A 17,013-nucleotide genomic window follows, 5' to 3' on the forward strand; every position below is an offset into this window, starting at 1 on the left:
CTGTTCTGATCTCTAGTTGGGCCAGGCCGTTGCCCAGGCTCTGAGGTCAGGGGTGTGCTGGCCAGGCTCCACATTCAAGTGGGACCATGGGATTGGCTCACTGGTGAAGCCAGGCTGATGGTTTGGATCTACATCAGATGGAGCCATTACCTAGGCTCAGTAACCACCATTGGTTGGACAGGGTCACAGGCTGTGTTCCATGACAGCATGGTACCACTTGTGAGACTCCATAATTGGACAGTGTTACTGGCAGTGTTCCCTGCCTGGGTGAGGACACAACTGCTCAACAGTTGGGTAGGACCATAGGACAGACTCTGTTGCTGGGTGCTGTGGTATACTGAGTTCCAAAATGTAGGATTGGCTGCAAGCCTGCCCATGATAACTGTCAGGCTCCATGGTTAGGCAGGCCTGGAGGTTATACTTTGTATTTGGGTTAAACTGCTGGCTTGCTCTTGCCTGAGCAAGGCTGTAGGATGACATCCATGGTTGCCCAGGCTATCTGGCTGCACTAACTAATTAGTCATAACTGGAGGCTCTCCCTAACAGCTGTGGAGGGCTGCTGGCTTGGTCCTCTAATAAAACTGGCCGTTGGGTGAACTCTGTAGTTAGATATGGTGTCTGGCAAAGCTTCCTGGTTAGATGGGACTAGAGGCTTGGCTCAGTACTTGAGCAGGGCTGCTGATTTGCTTCATTGTCCAGGTTAGGCTATAAAATGGTGTCCACGGCGAGGGTGGCCCATTTGCTGGGGACCCAAATCAGACCTGCTGATTTGGCTTCCTGGCCACAGAGAGCCACCAGCTCAGCTATGCACATGGGCAAAGCATACTGGGTGCCACAAGCAGAAGAAACATTGTCTGCCGAGATCTGTGTGCTGGTTGCTGTGTATCCCCTCTACTTTCCTATCTGTAGCTGATCCACAGTGGACTGGCTTATGGTTCTCCCAGTGATCCCCATGAGGCAAGACCTAAGGGGGGCCTTCTGAGAGCATCCTGCAACAATGGAGAAGCTAGTTGTGCATCCTGGGCTCTCTTGCTACCACTGGAGGAACTGTAGGTCCAGGGCAACCCTGTGGAGACAGCAGTGTGCCAGCCTGGGTGGGGGTGGGGAATTGCAGTCAAAGTGAAACCATCCGTTTTATTTTCTAATGTAGTTTTTCTCTTTCTCTAGTGCACAGGGTTGCTTCAATCTCATCCTCGGGTTCTGGAATTTTTACAAAGGCATCTTGTCCACAGACAGTTGTTATTTTCACCATTTTGCAGACATCACTCTATTTTTATTATTGATTTAAAGAAATTCCTTAAATATTCTAGATATAAGTCCTTTGTCAGATAAATGCATTATTAATATTTTCTCCTAGTAACCTCTAGTTTGTTTGTTTTTTTACTTCATTACTATGGGTTTTTTGTTTTGTTTTAGCAGAAGATTTTAGTTCAGTGTCATCCAGTTTATTGTTTTATATTATGCTGCTGCTGTTCTAAGTCACTTCAGTCATGTCTGACTTTGTGTGACCCCACAGATGGCAGCCCACCAGGCTCCTCTGCCCACAGGATTCTCCAGACAAGAATTCTGGAGTGGGCTGCCATTTCCTTCTCTAGTAATATATTATGGGTCATATCTATTTTCCCTAACCCAGAGCTATAAAAGCATTCACCTTTATGTTTTTCTAAAAAGCTTATAGATTTCATTTTCATATTTAGATCTATGAAAGTAAAGTGAAAGTGAAGTCACTCAGTCATGTCCGACTCTTCGCGACCCCATGGACTGCAGCCTACCAGGCTCCTCCATCCATGGGATTTTCCAGGCAAGAGTACTGGAGTAGGGTGCCATTGCCTTCTCCGTGAGGATAGAGACTGTACCTTTTTTCCTGTTTCCCTGGTTCGCAATAACATCATTCTGGTGGGGAAAGCAGACCAGTTTTGGCAGCCCTGGTGGGAAAGGTGGATCTTGCATTTACCTAGGTTGGGGGCGGGAGGACCCTCTCTGGAGGGAATGCTAAATGGGTATACATTTAGATCTATGGTCCCCCTCAAAAGTGTGTGTGTGTGTGTGTGTGTGTGTGTGTGTGTAACATGGTTTAGGGTGTATCAGGTTGGTTTCTTCCAAAGTTGGATCCTAAGCCAATAGTTCAGTATAAATGAATTATTAAGGAATATTCTAAGGAGAAACCAATAATGTAATAAGGAAGAAGAACTGAAAAGAAAATGAAGCCACATAAGGGTCCCATTTCAAAGGAAGTCCCTGATTCAGCCTGATTTTGAAAGCAGAACTGGAGCATAATTACAAAAAAAAAAAAGTTGTTCCTTCTTGATGCAAAGTGACGCAAAGTAACTAGATTCATGTATCTTGCTACTAGTCTTTCACCCACCATAAGCTGCCTTTTTGGGTCACAAAGAGTCGGACATGACTTAGGAACTAAACCACCGTTAAATCATATAGGTGCTTTTGATTCTCTTTACAGTTTCAGAAAGGTAGGAAAATGTCCAAGGGAAATTATCTGAGAGTCTCAGTCGTTAGCAGCAGAGCATGCAGAAGCAAAAAAAAAAAAAAAAAGAAACTCTGAGCTGTTGCAAATATGCAAAGTAATCTGAATGCACTAACAATATATACCATAAAATAAATGCTCCCTGCCTCCATACAAATAGCTCATTTCTCCAGCATCATTTATTAAAGAGACCTTCTTTTCTTCTTTTTGAATGCCATGAAGTGAACACTTATGTGTGTTTCTATTTCTGGACCGTTTATTTCATTTATCTGTTTATCCACATAACAATATCACATTGTTTTAATTACTATAGACTTAAATAAGAATTAAAATCTTCCATTTAAAAAAAATTCTTCAAGATTATCATAGTTATTCTGTGTCTTTTGCATTTCCATATAAATTTTAGAATGCAATCGGCAATTTCTTCCACCAAGGCCACTGTGTTTTGATTAATATTGCATGGAATTAATAAATCAGTATGGAGAGGATTACTATCTTAAAGATAGTCTTCTAATCCATGAACCTGGTATATCTCTCCATTTTAAGATCTTCTTTCATTCTTTTCAGCACTGTTTTATAGTTTTCCATATAGAGGTCTTGTATATCTTAACATATTCCTTCTATTTTTATATTTTCAATGTTACTATAAATGAAATTGCTATTTTCATTTTCCTATTGTTGATATTAATTTTCAAAAATTATCCTTAAATGTCATTACTTATGCTAAAATCACTAGTGATAAAAGCACTCTTTTTCTGCAGAAAACACGATCTTTCCAGTGTTTATAAGATAGACTTCCTTCCTCATATTTCATCACCATACTGTTTATGGCCTCTAAAACCTAAATCCCTCTCTGATGCACTTCCTATGCTACTTTCTTCCAAAATGACAATATTTAATTAAAAGGAGATATGAAAATATTACATCTGCTCCTGTTATTTGCCAGTCTGTTCATATCTTCTCATGGAAAGTAGTATGAAAATTGTGGTGAATTTCATAAATCTTGGCATACTTTATTATCCGATCTATAGCATATGGCTGAATAAGGAGCTCAATAGCAGACACATCCTAACACACAAGAGACACAGAGTCTCAGAAGACAGAGTGATGTAATACATAAAAGTGTTTTCTGATTGCTAACATTTTGTTGTCTTATTTGTGTAAGTCCAAATCTATTTTGGTTTAGCTTAAAATTTTTTTTAAAATATTGATTCAGAACAATTTAAGTAAAGATTTACTATGTTGACTTGGTTTGGAAGTACTCAACTTTCCCTTTGATCAGGATGAACTATCTTTGCATATAAACTAATATCCTTTTTTGCTGATTGTCCTTTATGAAGAATCTGATTTAAAAAATACACACACACTATACATTTCCACATATACTAATGAAGATATTAATAGATATATAGATCCATCATGAATGATATGTTAGTCACACAAAACCTCTTAAAATAATATCAGATCAGATTAGATCAGTCGCTCAGTCGTGTCCAACTCTTTGCGACCCCATGAATCGCAGCACGCCAGGCCTCCCTGTCCATCACCATCTCCCAGAGTTCACTGAGACGCACGTCCATCGAGTCAGTGATGCCATCCAGCCATCTCATCCTCTGTCGTCCCCTTCTCCTCTTGCCCCCAATCCCTCCCAGCATCAGAGTCTTTTCCAATGAGTCAACTGTTCGCATGAGGTGGCCAAAGTACTGGAGTTTCAGCTTTAGCATCATTCCTTCCAAAGAAATCCCAGGGCTGATCTCCTTCAGAATGGACTGGTTGGATCTCCTTGCAGTCCAAGGGACTCTCAAGAGTCTTCTCCAACACCACAGTTCAAAAGCATCAATTCTTTAGCACTCAGCCTTCTTCACAGTCCAACTCTCACATCCATACATGACCACAGGAAAAACCATAGCCTTGACTAGACGAACCTTTGTTGGCAAGGTAATGTCTGTGCTTTTGAATATGCTATCTAGGTTGGTCATAACTTTCCTTCCAAGGAGTAAGCGTCTTTTAATTTCATGGCTGCAGTCACCATCTCTAGTGATTTTGGAGCCCAGAAAAATAAAGTCTGACACTGTTTCCACTGTTTCTGTATCTATTTCCCATGAAGTGATGGGACCAGATGCCATGATCTTCGTTTTCTGAATGTTGAGCTTTAAGCCAACTTTTTCACTCTCCACTTTCACTTTCATCAAGAGGCTTTTGAGTTCCTCTTCACTTTCTGTCATAAGGGTGGTGTCATCTACATATCTGAGGTTACTGATATTTCTCCCGGCAATCTTTATTCCAGCTTATGTTTCTTCCAGTCCAGCGTTACTCATGATGTACTCTGCATAGAAGTTAAATAAGCAGGGTGACAATATACAGCCTTGACGAACTCCTTTTCCTATTTGGAACCAGTCTGTTGTTCCATGTCCAGTTCTAACTGTTGCTTCCTGACCTGCATACAAATTTCTCAAGAGGCAGGTCAGGTGGTCTGGTCTTCCCATCTCTTTCAGAATTTTCCACAGTTTATTGTGATTCACACAGTCAAAGGCTTTGGCATAGTCAATAAAGCAGAAATAGATGCTTTTCTGGAACTCCCTGCTTTTTCCATGATCCAGCGGATGTTGGCAATTTGATCTCTGGTTCCTCTGCCTTTTCTAAAACCAGCTTGAACATCTGGAAGTTCACGGTTCACGTATTGCTGAAGCCTGGCTTGGAGAATTTTGAGCATTACTTTACTAGCGTGTGAGATAAGTGCAATTGTGTGGTAGTTTGAGCATTCTTTGGCATTGCCTTTCTTTGGGATTGGGATGAAAACTGACCTTTTCCAGTCCTGCGGCCACTGCTGAGTTTTCCAAATTTGCTGGCATATTGAGTACAGCACTTTCACAGCATCATCTTTCAGGATTTGGAATATCTCCACTGGTTTTCCATCACTTCCACTAGCTTTGTTCGTAGTGATGCTTTCTAAGGCCCACTTGACTTCACATTCCAGGATGTCTGGCTCTAGGTCAGTGATCACACCATCGTGTTTATCTGGGTCATGAAGATCTTTTTTGTACAGTTCTTCTGTGTATTCTTGCCATCTCTTCTTAATATCTTCTGCTTTTGTTAGGTCCATACTGCCGGGGACCAGCCCCGGCTGAACCAGGGTATTCGAAGGAGAGACGGCGTCGGCGAAGATCAGGAAACAATTGCTTAATTAAACGTTAATTAAGGATATAAAGAGTAATAGAATGAGGATAGCTCAGTAGGAAAATTCAGTGGAGAAAAGAGGCTGAGATAAGGATAGCTCAGTGAGGAAATTCAGCGTAGAAAAGAGGCTGAATAATTCAGCCAGAAGGTAAGAGAAAGAACGACATGGTGAGACCAAGTTTCGGTGAACAAGGCCCACACTTTATTTTTCAAAGTAGTTTTTATACCTTAAGTTATGCACAGAGGATAATGGGGGAAGGGGTAGAGTCAGGCAGCAAGCCAGGCTTTCTTCCTGCAAACTTAGCATATGCAAAAGTTAGGTGATTTGCATCATCTTCTGGCCCGGAGGCCTGTTAACATTTTAAGACCTTTTCTTCAGAAAACTTATTTTTCTCTAAAGGTGATTGGTCAGGAGCCACCCTCCAAAAGCATTAGATAAAGTTGCATTCCTACAGAGCAAAGGTGTGGTGGGCTATAACAAGAAAAAGAATTAACTCAAGGGTCCCAGGTTACAAACATTAAAGCTACTATTTACACCAATTATATTAATCAATACACTGCCAGGGACACAGCAGGTAAGGGATATGGAAACTTAGCAGCAAACATTGGCCCAACAAGTGAAAATCCCTTCACCAATACAATTTCTAATCAATCTTTTAACTACTCAAAAGAATCTGTGTTTAGACAGTTTAGGACATCTCCTGCCTCTCACAGTTGGGAGGCTCCGAACAATCACATGAGGCCGGAAAAACCTATTCAGGCAGGCTAGAGGATTTCCAAAGGAGTTTGTAGGTTAAACACTGTCACACCCAGGAATTATTAACTGGAGCTGTAAGCTAACTTTTTTCAGAGAGGTAGTGGGGGACAGCCCCCCGTAAAGTCAGAGGTGTAGGTGAAAGCACAAAGCAGAAAGTAGGCAGACTCTGGTTTTGGGGGTAGATTGCTCAAGAATTTCCAGGGAGACTCCTGAGGCTTGATCCCGCCTTTGCGTATGCCAAGCCTCCTTCCTCATGACCTTTGTCATGGGTGGAGTTCCTCACGCTGGCTACCTGCAGTGATAGAATTCCAGTTGAGCTATTCCAGATCCTGAAAAGTGCTGCACTCAATATGCAATATGCACTCAATATGCAATATGCCGGCTCCCGGCATCTCCCCCTTTTTTATTTCTTAAAACAGCCAGATGCAGCTCAGTCGCGAGCTTTTGAATGTTCTGCCGAAGAATCCTGACAATACAAGGAAGAATGATTATGAGAAGCAAAACTAGAACTAAAGATATTAGACAGAATGTTTTTTCCAGAAATAAAGTTAGAGAAGGTGAGAAAAAAGTCATTAGCTGCTCCAGCGGTGGTAAAATCCAGTCGACAGTGTTCCAGGGCCTGTATTTGATTATGAACTTTCTCTAAGTCCAGGCCAATGTCAGAGCTGTTCCAAACACCTGAGATACGATTTTTGATTTTTTCCCATTCATAATCTGTCTCGTTTACCTTTAAAGATGTCACGCATATCCACCGGTAATCAGTGTGGCAAGACAGAGACATTTTCACTTTTAAAGCCTGTAACTCAGTCCCAATATGCATTATTGCCTCTTCTAAGGTCTCTACTCTCATCTCCAATTTTCTATCTATAACTTTCTGTGTTGCTAGAGTTAAAGAAACATTTTTAGACATGGTATCAACATATTGGGCAGTATGCACTTGTTGAGTCAATGATATTGCTGCCACAGTAACAGAAGTAATTGCTGCTATTAAAGCTGATATTCCTAAAATAAGTAAAGCCCACAAATCGTCGTGATCACATTAAATCTTGTAGTTGTTGTAACATAGCAAGACTATAGTTAACATATCAATAAGTGGTTACATCATAAGATAAGGTGGACATTGTAACACTATAAAGGAGCAAACATTATATTGAGGGTTTAAACAAGATGAGAGCATGCATTGTTCACAAGTCACTACATTGGGTCCACCAGTGAAAGTCACATGTACATTAAGTTTTCCAGAATCATTGGTAAAGAGAAAAACATAAGGAGAGGGTAGACAAGCCAAAACAGAGTAAGTAGAATTATTTTCTGGTTGGAGTTCGCGCTGCAGCAGCCCTGTCGGTCCCGCCGGGATCTCGATGTTTATCTTGCCTCCCCTTCAGGCGGGCTCCTCTTTTGTGATCGAAGCAATGGGGGAACTGGATGTCTGGGGGTCTGCAACATGGCGAATCAACCTGTCCTGGATCTAAATTGGAGAATCTGCATCCTGTGGAAAAATACAAGCACATCCTCTACCGCTAGTTAATAATGGGTCAGGACCCTTCCATTGTCCTGAGAGGAGGTCCTTCCATTTGACTAATGGTTTTGCATTTAATTGCTCCAGGCACCAATGACGAAGCATTGCAGTAGTTCCAGCCAGATCAGTATTTAGAATATTTATTACGAAAAGAGCATGTTGCAAGATTTGATGGGGAGAACTATACTTAAACTCCCCTTCTTTTAGTTTTTGAATTTGGATTTTTAATGTTTGATGCGCTCTTTCAACAATGGCCTGTCCCTGGGGATTATAAGGGATGACAGTATTATGTTTAATTTGAAACTTTATACAAAATTCCTGAAAAGACTTAGACGCAGGAGCATTGTCAGTTTTCAGAGCTTTTAGCAGGCTCAAATATGAAAAACAAGTAAAGAGATGTTGTATTACATCTTTAATTGCTTCCCCTGTATGAGCAGTTGCAATAATAACATGAGAAAAGGTGTCTACAGTTAAAGAACAAAGGACAGTTTTCCAAATGAAGAGACATGAGTTACATCCATTTGTCAGAGTACGTTAGGTTTGAGACCGCGAGTATTAACTCCCATAGGTAGACTATTATAAACAGTGGGGCAATATAAGCAAGAACGAACTATCTCTCGAGCAGTCTCTCTGGGAATTTGGAATTGATATCTTAAAGCAGTAGTGTATTGATGATGAAGTGAGTGAGAGGCTCTGGCCTCCTCAATCACAGTAGCCACTGTATTTCTGGTTAACAAGTTAGCCAAATCATTAAAGGCATTTTAAGGGCCGGGCAATCTGGAATGAGCCCAAATGTGTCCAATGAAAAATATTTTATTTGTTTTCCAAATTTGTTGCTGTAATTTAGTTAACAAATGAAATATGGTAGTTTTATTTTCAGGCAAAACCGCAGTTTCAATGTGTGGAAACAACCTGACAATATACTGAGAATCAGAATAAAGGTTAAATTCCTCATCTGCAAACATAGCAAAAGCCTCTATGACTGCTATTTCAGCGCTTTGAGCTGAAGTTTCCTGTATTTTTAAAACCTTTTGGTGATTTTTAGTAACTATGGAGGCTTTACCGTTTGCTGACCCATCAGTAAAAACTATCTGAGCATTTGGAATAGGAGATTGTTTACATCTGACAGGAAAAATAACTGGATGTCTGGATATAAAATTCAGCAAAACATGCGAGGGTAAATGATGCAAAAATTTTGACCAAAATAGTTTCTTATAGCAATCTGCCAATTTTCAAACATTAGAAGAGCATCAAGTTGTTCTTATTATATGGAATTACAATTTCTGATGGCTCTTTACCAAATAATTCAATGTTCCACTTTTTTCCTTTAATATCAAAGTAGCTATCAATCCTGGATAAGAAGCCACTACTTTTTTAGTTTGAGCGGAAAGATGGACCCACTCTAGGGGGCCGTTTTGCTATAAAACCAATTTTTTGTCTGGCCACCCCAATTACACCTATGGGGGTTTTAGGGCAAAGGAATTATCAAGCAGTTGTCAATTTAATTTTTAAAATTTACATTTTAACAATATAAATTTAGAGATATGTTAATTTAGGTCTAATGTTTAGTTTAGGTCTCTATAAATTTAAATAATAAATGTATAACCTCCTTATCTCATTTTGGTATACAGATATACCTAAATGCAAAATGTATTTATATATGGCAACAAGTATAAACTTATTGACATACAATATATATAAATCAATATACTTGAATTAATCTTATAATTAATATATCAATTCATATATATTACAGCAATACAACACACACACAGCCAATACCAACCAACACAAACCAATGTACTGTAATAATACATGTCACACATATATAATTATACAGCATACAGAACATATATCATCACAGCACATCAATCCATACCAATTAATATCAGCCACACACATTATATTACTGCAATATACATTTAATTATACAGTATATATATAATACATATATTGATTTATATACAAATTAAGTAAGTATAGATCTATAAATAGAATTAGGTATACCTTTATTATATTTTATTTATACCCATATCTAATTAGGCAAACTGTAGTTAGGCAAATATATTTATATTACGTATTTATAACAATATATAAAGTATTGTTAATTGTACCACCTGTTGATAACTAAGAAATTGAGAAAACCCTTCTCTGAGTATCTCCTATTTGAGACAGCACGTCCCTCCCCCATAGGGTAAAGGGGAGCGTAGGAACTACATACGGTTGGAAAGTTCCACAGGTATCCTCAAACTGCCAATCTAACATTTTTGAACTTTTAACTACTGTGGGGGCTTGAGGGCAAGTGAAACAAAATCTGACCCCTGAAATCTATCAGGGCAACTTGCCAATCATCACTACTTTGTAAAAGACTTGCAGTTGATCCTTATTGAGTGAAATTATTATATTTGCTACTTCTTTTCTAAAAAGTTCTACACTTCTTTTTTCCTCTTTTTATAATTAATTGTGCCACCAAGTTGGGATAAGATAAAACTATTTTTCTTGGGGTCACTGGTAGATGGAACCAATGGGCCTTTTTGTCACAATCACCCTGTAGGTGTATGTTTTATGGCAAGAATAATTTAATCTCATCTTTTGGTAATATTAATCCTAATTAACTGATCATTTAAAGTCTCATCTACTTTAACAAGAGCCAACTCTGTCTCACTAGTCAACTTAGAACTGGAATTAGGGTCACTTTTTAAGCAATTAAACAAAGGCTTTAAATCTGCAGTAGTCAGTTTTAAATGTGGGCATATCCAATTAATGTCCCCTAATAATTTTTGGAAATCATTTAAAGTTAGTAAACAATCTCTCCGCAGCCTCAAAGGGGCATTACCAGTTTTTAAAAGTTTTGGCAGACCTAAATATGAGAAGCAAGTAAAGAGGTGTTGCACAACATGTTTATAAGCTTCTCCAGTTATCGTTTTGTAACCTAAATCTGGTCTATAGCTTTTTAGATGACAAGCAACCATCTAATATTTGCTTGAATACTTCCAGCAACGGGGAACTCACTACTCTTCAAGGTTTTAAACTCTCCCTCACCTTTTTCTCTACAGCATTCCCAACCCGCATATCACTTTTTCTAATCTCAACTCATTTTCAGTAGTATGTGTTGGCCAGGAGCTGGGTCAGTCTTCCCCAGCAATGTTAAGAGACGTCTGTTCCTGTGTCTAATAGCCCTGACAGTTTATTTTCTTGAATTAAAAGATCTTTTAAAGGCCTTGGAGCTGTACTTTCCTGCACCCAAAAGGCTAGATCACTAGATCTAAATACTCTGTGGCTCTTAGCTTGAGAAGTCAAGTTTTTTCCTGCCTGATAAGGTAAAAGCAAAAACTGTGTTATTCTTTGACCTTTATTAATTTGCACAGTTTTGGTAAGCGGCGAGATCAAAACTATAATTTCTCCAATATAATCAGAATCTACCACACCATATACCACCGAAATTTCTTGAAAAGAAAGCGAGCTACACCCTAGCACAAGTCCTATAATGCCCTCAAGAAGGGGGGCCAGCCACTCCCCTTGGAATCGGAGCAACCGGCATATCAGGGGTTAATATTGTTGCTAAATCCCTTTACCGTCCGCTTTTTTCTTAGCCTGGGTGAGACCCCCCTGAGGGGGTTTTCTCCAAGGAGCACTGCATATTGTGCACGCAGTCTGTTTTAAAATCTCCACTGTTCAAAAAACTTTTTATCTTCCTCAGGCTTAGGCAACACTTTGAGAAACTTTGGGGGCAAAGTGGGGAACTCTTGGGCCCTGGAAGGCGCAAACGGAGGCGGCAGCAATGGCCTTAAATCAGAAAGTGGTGGATAAGTTGTTTTTTTTTTTTTAAGGTTTGCGCAGAGGGGGTGGGGGGGAGGGGGAGCTCGCCAGGGCACCTGGTCACAGCGTCTCTTACAGTCTCTCTCTTCCTCTCTTCCTGCTTTTCTCACTTTTTTCTCCCCCTTCATTTTTCGCTACCCTTCTCTTTCCTTCGTTTCTTTCCCTTTACCCTCTTTCTCTCTTTTTCTTCCCTCCTCCCTCTCTTTCTCTCTGTATCTCTTTTTCTAACTTCCTTTCTTCCTTTCTCAATCTTGCTGCATTCCCTGATTCCTTCCTTCTCTGTTCCTCTCTCCTTTTCACTCTTTAGCTTTTTCTCTATCTTTAGATCTTTCTCTATTTTTTCTTTTTTTTTTTTTTACTTTTTTTTTTTTTTTTTCTCTTTTTATTTATTTATTTTTTTTGCTTGGGTGAGGCCCCCCTGAGGGGGTTTTCTTCAAGGAGCAGGCTCTGTATATTGTGTGTTTTTTTTTTTTTTTTAAAGCTCCTTTGTTTAAAAGAAATCTTTTTTATCTTTTTCAGCTTTAGGCAATGCTCTGGGAGACTTTGGATGTAAACTGGGGAATTCTTAGGCCCTGGGAGGTGCAAGCGGAGGTGGAGTAGTCGCCTTAAATCAGAAATTGTTGGATAAATTTTTAAAGGTTTGTGTAGAGGGGGAGGGGGCTCGCCAGGGCGCCCGGCCGCAGCGTCCTGTAAGCCCTCTCCTTCCTCCGGAGGTAGAGCACAGTCTCCCTCCTTTTCTTCGTCAATGGCAGAAAATATGATCTGCGCAGAAGGTGGAGACCCACTACCATCCACCGCTGTAGCCTCTCCCATAGGCTATCCCACAGCCTCATGACGAGGGTCCAGAACATTTTTAATCATATTTATAGGATAAGTTTTAGTTGTTTTTTACCTTCACCCAAGTATCTAAATTAACAGTAGCCTCTTTAACAGTTTCAAGATTACTTGTGTAAAGAGTTGCCATTCTTAGTTTCAGTGTTACCCATGTCAGAAAATTAAGTATAATAGAAGATAAAGCTTTTAGCTTTTAAAAGATCAGGCTCTTCTTTGGCCTTTTAACTTCAGAAACCGTTTTCTCTCTCTAAGTCTAACTCTTTTAACACTTTCAACACTTCCCACTCCTCTCGCCCTGTCTATCCTACAGGGGGGTCCGCGGCACCCTTGAGTGGGGTCCTAGCCGTCCCGAACCCTGGAAGAACAATAGGGCTGGTGACCCAGATTGTCCCGGGGGAGGAACAGTAGGCTGATGGCCCAAACTGTTCCGAGGGAGGAGCAGTAGGGCTGGTGACCCAAACTGCTCCGTGGGGGAACAAGAGGGCTGGTCACCCAGTTGTTCCGAGAACGGGGAGCAATAGGGCTGATGGCTCTGATTGCTTTGGGGAGCTTACCTTCGAAAGTCCCTGTTTCGGGCGCCACCTGCCGGGGACCAGCCCCGGCTGAACCAGGGTATTCGAAGGAGAGACGGCGTCGGCGAAGATCAGGAAACAATTGCTTAATTAAACGTTAATTAAGGATATAAAGAGTAATAGAATGAGGATAGCTCAGTAGGAAAATTCAGTGGAGAAAAGAGGCTGAATAATTCAGCCAGAAGGTAAGAGAAAGAACGACATGGTGAGACCAAGTTTCGGTGAACAAGGCCCACACTTTATTTTTCAAAGTAGTTTTTATACCTTAAGTTATGCACAGAGGATAATGGGGGAAGGGGTAGAGTCAGGCAGCAAGCCAGGCTTTCTTCCTGCAAACTTAGCATATGCAAAAGTTAGGTGATTTGCATCATCTTCTGGCCCGGAGGCCTGTTAACATTTTAAGACCTTTTCTTCAGAAAACTTATTTTTCTCTAAAGGTGATTGGTCAGGAGCCACCCTCCAAAAGCATTAGATAAAGTTGCATTCCTACAGAGCAAAGGTGTGGTGGGCTATAACAAGAAAAAGAATTAACTCAAGGGTCCCAGGTTACAAACATTAAAGCTACTATTTACACCAATTATATTAATCAATACACTGCCAGGGACACAGCAGGTAAGGGATATGGAAACTTAGCAGCAAACATTGGCCCAACAAGTGAAAATCCCTTCACCAATACAATTTCTAATCAATCTTTTAACTACTCAAAAGAATCTGTGTTTAGACAGTTTAGGACATCTCCTGCCTCTCACAGTTGGGAGGCTCCGAACAATCACATGAGGCCGGAAAAACCTATTCAGGCAGGCTAGAGGATTTCCAAAGGAGTTTGTAGGTTAAACACTGTCACACCCAGGAATTATTAACTGGAGCTGTAAGCTAACTTTTTTCAGAGAGGTAGTGGGGGACAGCCCCCCGTAAAGTCAGAGGTGTAGGTGAAAGCACAAAGCAGAAAGTAGGCAGACTCTGGTTTTGGGGGTAGATTGCTCAAGAATTTCCAGGGAGACTCCTGAGGCTTGATCCCGCCTTTGCGTATGCCAAGCCTCCTTCCTCATGACCTTTGTCATGGGTGGAGTTCCTCACGCTGGCTACCTGCAGTGATAGAATTCCAGTTGAGCTATTCCAGATCCTGAAAAGTGCTGCACTCAATATGCAATATGCACTCAATATGCAATATGCCGGCTCCCGGCACCATACCATTTCTGTCCTTTATCGAGCCCATCTTTGCATGAAATGTTCCTTTGGTATCTCTGATTTTCTTGAAGAGATCTCTAGTCTTTCCCATTCTGTTGTTTTCCTCTATTTCTTTTCATTGATCACTGAGGAAGGCTTTCTTATCTCTTCTTGCTATTCTTTGGAACTCTGCATTCAGATGTTTATATCTTCCCTTTTCTCCTTTGCTTTTCACTTCTCTTCTTTTCACAGCTATTTGTAAGGCCTCCCCAGACAGCCATTTTGCTTTTTTACATTTCTTTTCCATGGGGATGGTCTTGATCCCTGTCTCCTGTACAATGTCACAAACATCATTCCATAGTTCATCAGGCACTCCATCTATCAGATCTAGGCCCTTAAATCTATTTCTTACTTCCACTGTATAATCATAAGGGATTTGATTTAGGTCATACCTGAATGGTCTAGTGGTTTTCCCTACTTTCTTCAATTTAAGTCTGAATTTGGCAATAAGGAGTTCATGGTCTGAGCCACAGTCAGCTCCTGGTCTTGTTTTTGCTGACTGTATAGCTTCTCCATCTTTGGCTGCAAAGAATATAATCAATCTGATTTCGGTGTTGACCATCTGGTGATGTCCATGTATAGAGTCTTCTCTTGTGTTGTTGGAAGAGGGTGTTTGTTATGACCAGTGTAATAAAATAATATAGTTTATTATTATAAAATAATATAGTTCATTACAAAGTCCTTTAGGGGAGAGTTATGTTCGATGCCTACTTAATATGTTAATTTTCAAGTGATTAAGTATTGAATATGCAATAATGGCACAAGTGGCAAAAAAATAGAGATTATACAAAATAGTCAAATATATTTCAGTCTTTAAATCTTATTGTAGTGTCACACAGGCTTCCATGGTGGCTCAGGCAGTAAAGAATCTGCCTGCAATGTAAGAGACCCAGATGCAATCCCTGGGTTGGGAAGATCCCCAGGATAAGGGATTGGCTACCCACTCCAGTATTCTTCCCTTGAGAATCCCATGGACAGAGGAGCCTGGCGGGCTACAGTCGATGAAATCACAAAGAGTCGGACACAACTGAGAAATTAATCCTTTCACGTAGGGTCATAAGATCACTGTAAACCCAAGAAGTGGAGAAAGACAATAGTTAGTCATTAAACACAAGCAAAAAGTATGAATGCATACTGTATGATATAGCATATTCCATGGATAGGGCAGAATGTGTCTTACCTGAAGTACAGTGTAGCTATTTTCAAACTTCAAGGATTCTTCTAAACCAGAGCAGAGAACAGAGGTTTTGAATGGCAGATTAAGAAATTATTTTTAAATTGCCAGCATATAGAATTAGCATATGTTTTGAAAACTGCACGTTTCCTAAAAACTTTCATTAAAAATATTCCTTTAATTGCACTTCATTTAACGGTGTGTTCAAACATCATTTTCTGATTGCTCAGATGAGCAAGTAAACCTCCTGAAACCAAAATCTTACCATCATAGTCAAACATATTCAGATCGGATATCAAACAGTTTCTAGCTGTATCTCAACTCATATTTATCTTGGGCTTCACTGATAGCCCACTTGGTAAAGAATCCACCTGCAATGCAGGAGACTCCGGTTCGATCCCTGGGTCAGGAAGATCTGGTAGAAGGAATAGTCTACCCACCCCAGTATTCTTGGACTTCCTTTGTGGTTCAGCGGGTAAAGAAGCCACCTGAATGTGGGAGACCTGGGTTCGATCCCTGGGTTGAAAAGATCCCCTGGAGAATGGAAAGGCTACCAAGGCTACCCACTCCAGTATTGTGGCCTGGAGAATTCCATGGACTCTACAGTCCATGGGATCGCAATGAGTCGGACGTGACTGAGCAACTTTCACCTCACAAAATAAAATTAACTGACTTCACTCAAATTGATCCACATACACTCAAGTTGAGTTAATGTGCGAGTTGAGTTGTGTTCTGAATTTCTAATATGTATAGTTTCTTTTACTTTTCTTCCTTCTCTCTCCTTTTTCTTCTCTCTCTCCTTGATCTCTGCCAATCCATCTCCATCCGCCTTTCCTCTGTTCCTCCTAGTGCTCCTCCCATCCTCCTCCTCTGACTTCTCCCCTCCCTCCTTCTTTCCCCTTCTCTTCCCTTCTTTTTCCTCTTCCTACGCTTCTTCTTCCTCTATTGTATTTTTTTTTAAATTTTATTGGAGTATAATTGATTTCCAATGTTGTGTTTCAGGTGTACAGCAAAGTGATCCAATTATACATGTACATATATTCATTCTTTTTCAGATTTTTTTCTCATATAACTTATCATAGAATACTGATTAGAGTTCTATGTGCTATACAGTAGGTTATCATTGGTTATCTATTTTATATGCATGTTGTGTGTGAATCCCAAGCTACTCATTTATTCCTCCATAACCATGTTCCCCCTTTGGTAACCATAAGTTTGTTTTTGATGCCTGTAATTTTTGTAAATAAGTTTATTTGCATCTTTTTAAATTAGATGCCACTTATGTGTGATATCATATGATATTTGTCTTTGTCCAGCTCTTTACTTAGTATGATGACCTCTAGCTCCATCCATGTTGCTGCAAATGGCAGTATTTCATCCTTTTTAAGGCTGAATAATATTCTATTGCATGTATGTACCACATCTTTTTATCTATTTATCTGTCAGTGAATA

The 17,013-nt window shown here is 40.1% G+C and overlaps 1 protein-coding gene and 1 long non-coding RNA gene across 10 annotated transcripts in view; one reads left to right on the forward strand and one right to left on the reverse strand.

The window, feature by feature from the left end:
- THSD7B (thrombospondin type 1 domain containing 7B) overlaps positions 1-17,013 on the forward strand; it is a 1,262,144-nt gene that overhangs the window by 1,161,519 nt on the left and 83,612 nt on the right. The window lies entirely within an intron of this gene.
- LOC147378261 (uncharacterized) lies at positions 5,839-14,350 on the reverse strand. The gene is made up of 2 exons (XR_015151628.1): positions 13,143-14,350; positions 5,839-7,905 (listed from the first exon to the last, which is right to left on the reverse strand). It is a non-coding gene; the product is annotated as an uncharacterized LOC147378261 (long non-coding RNA).

Source organism: Bos grunniens, chromosome 2 (assembly GCF_055505025.1).
Source record: "Bos grunniens cultivar Pamir isolate PY7600 chromosome 2, Bosgru_T2T1.0, whole genome shotgun sequence".
In the NCBI taxonomy this organism is placed as follows: domain Eukaryota; kingdom Metazoa; phylum Chordata; class Mammalia; order Artiodactyla; family Bovidae; genus Bos; species Bos grunniens.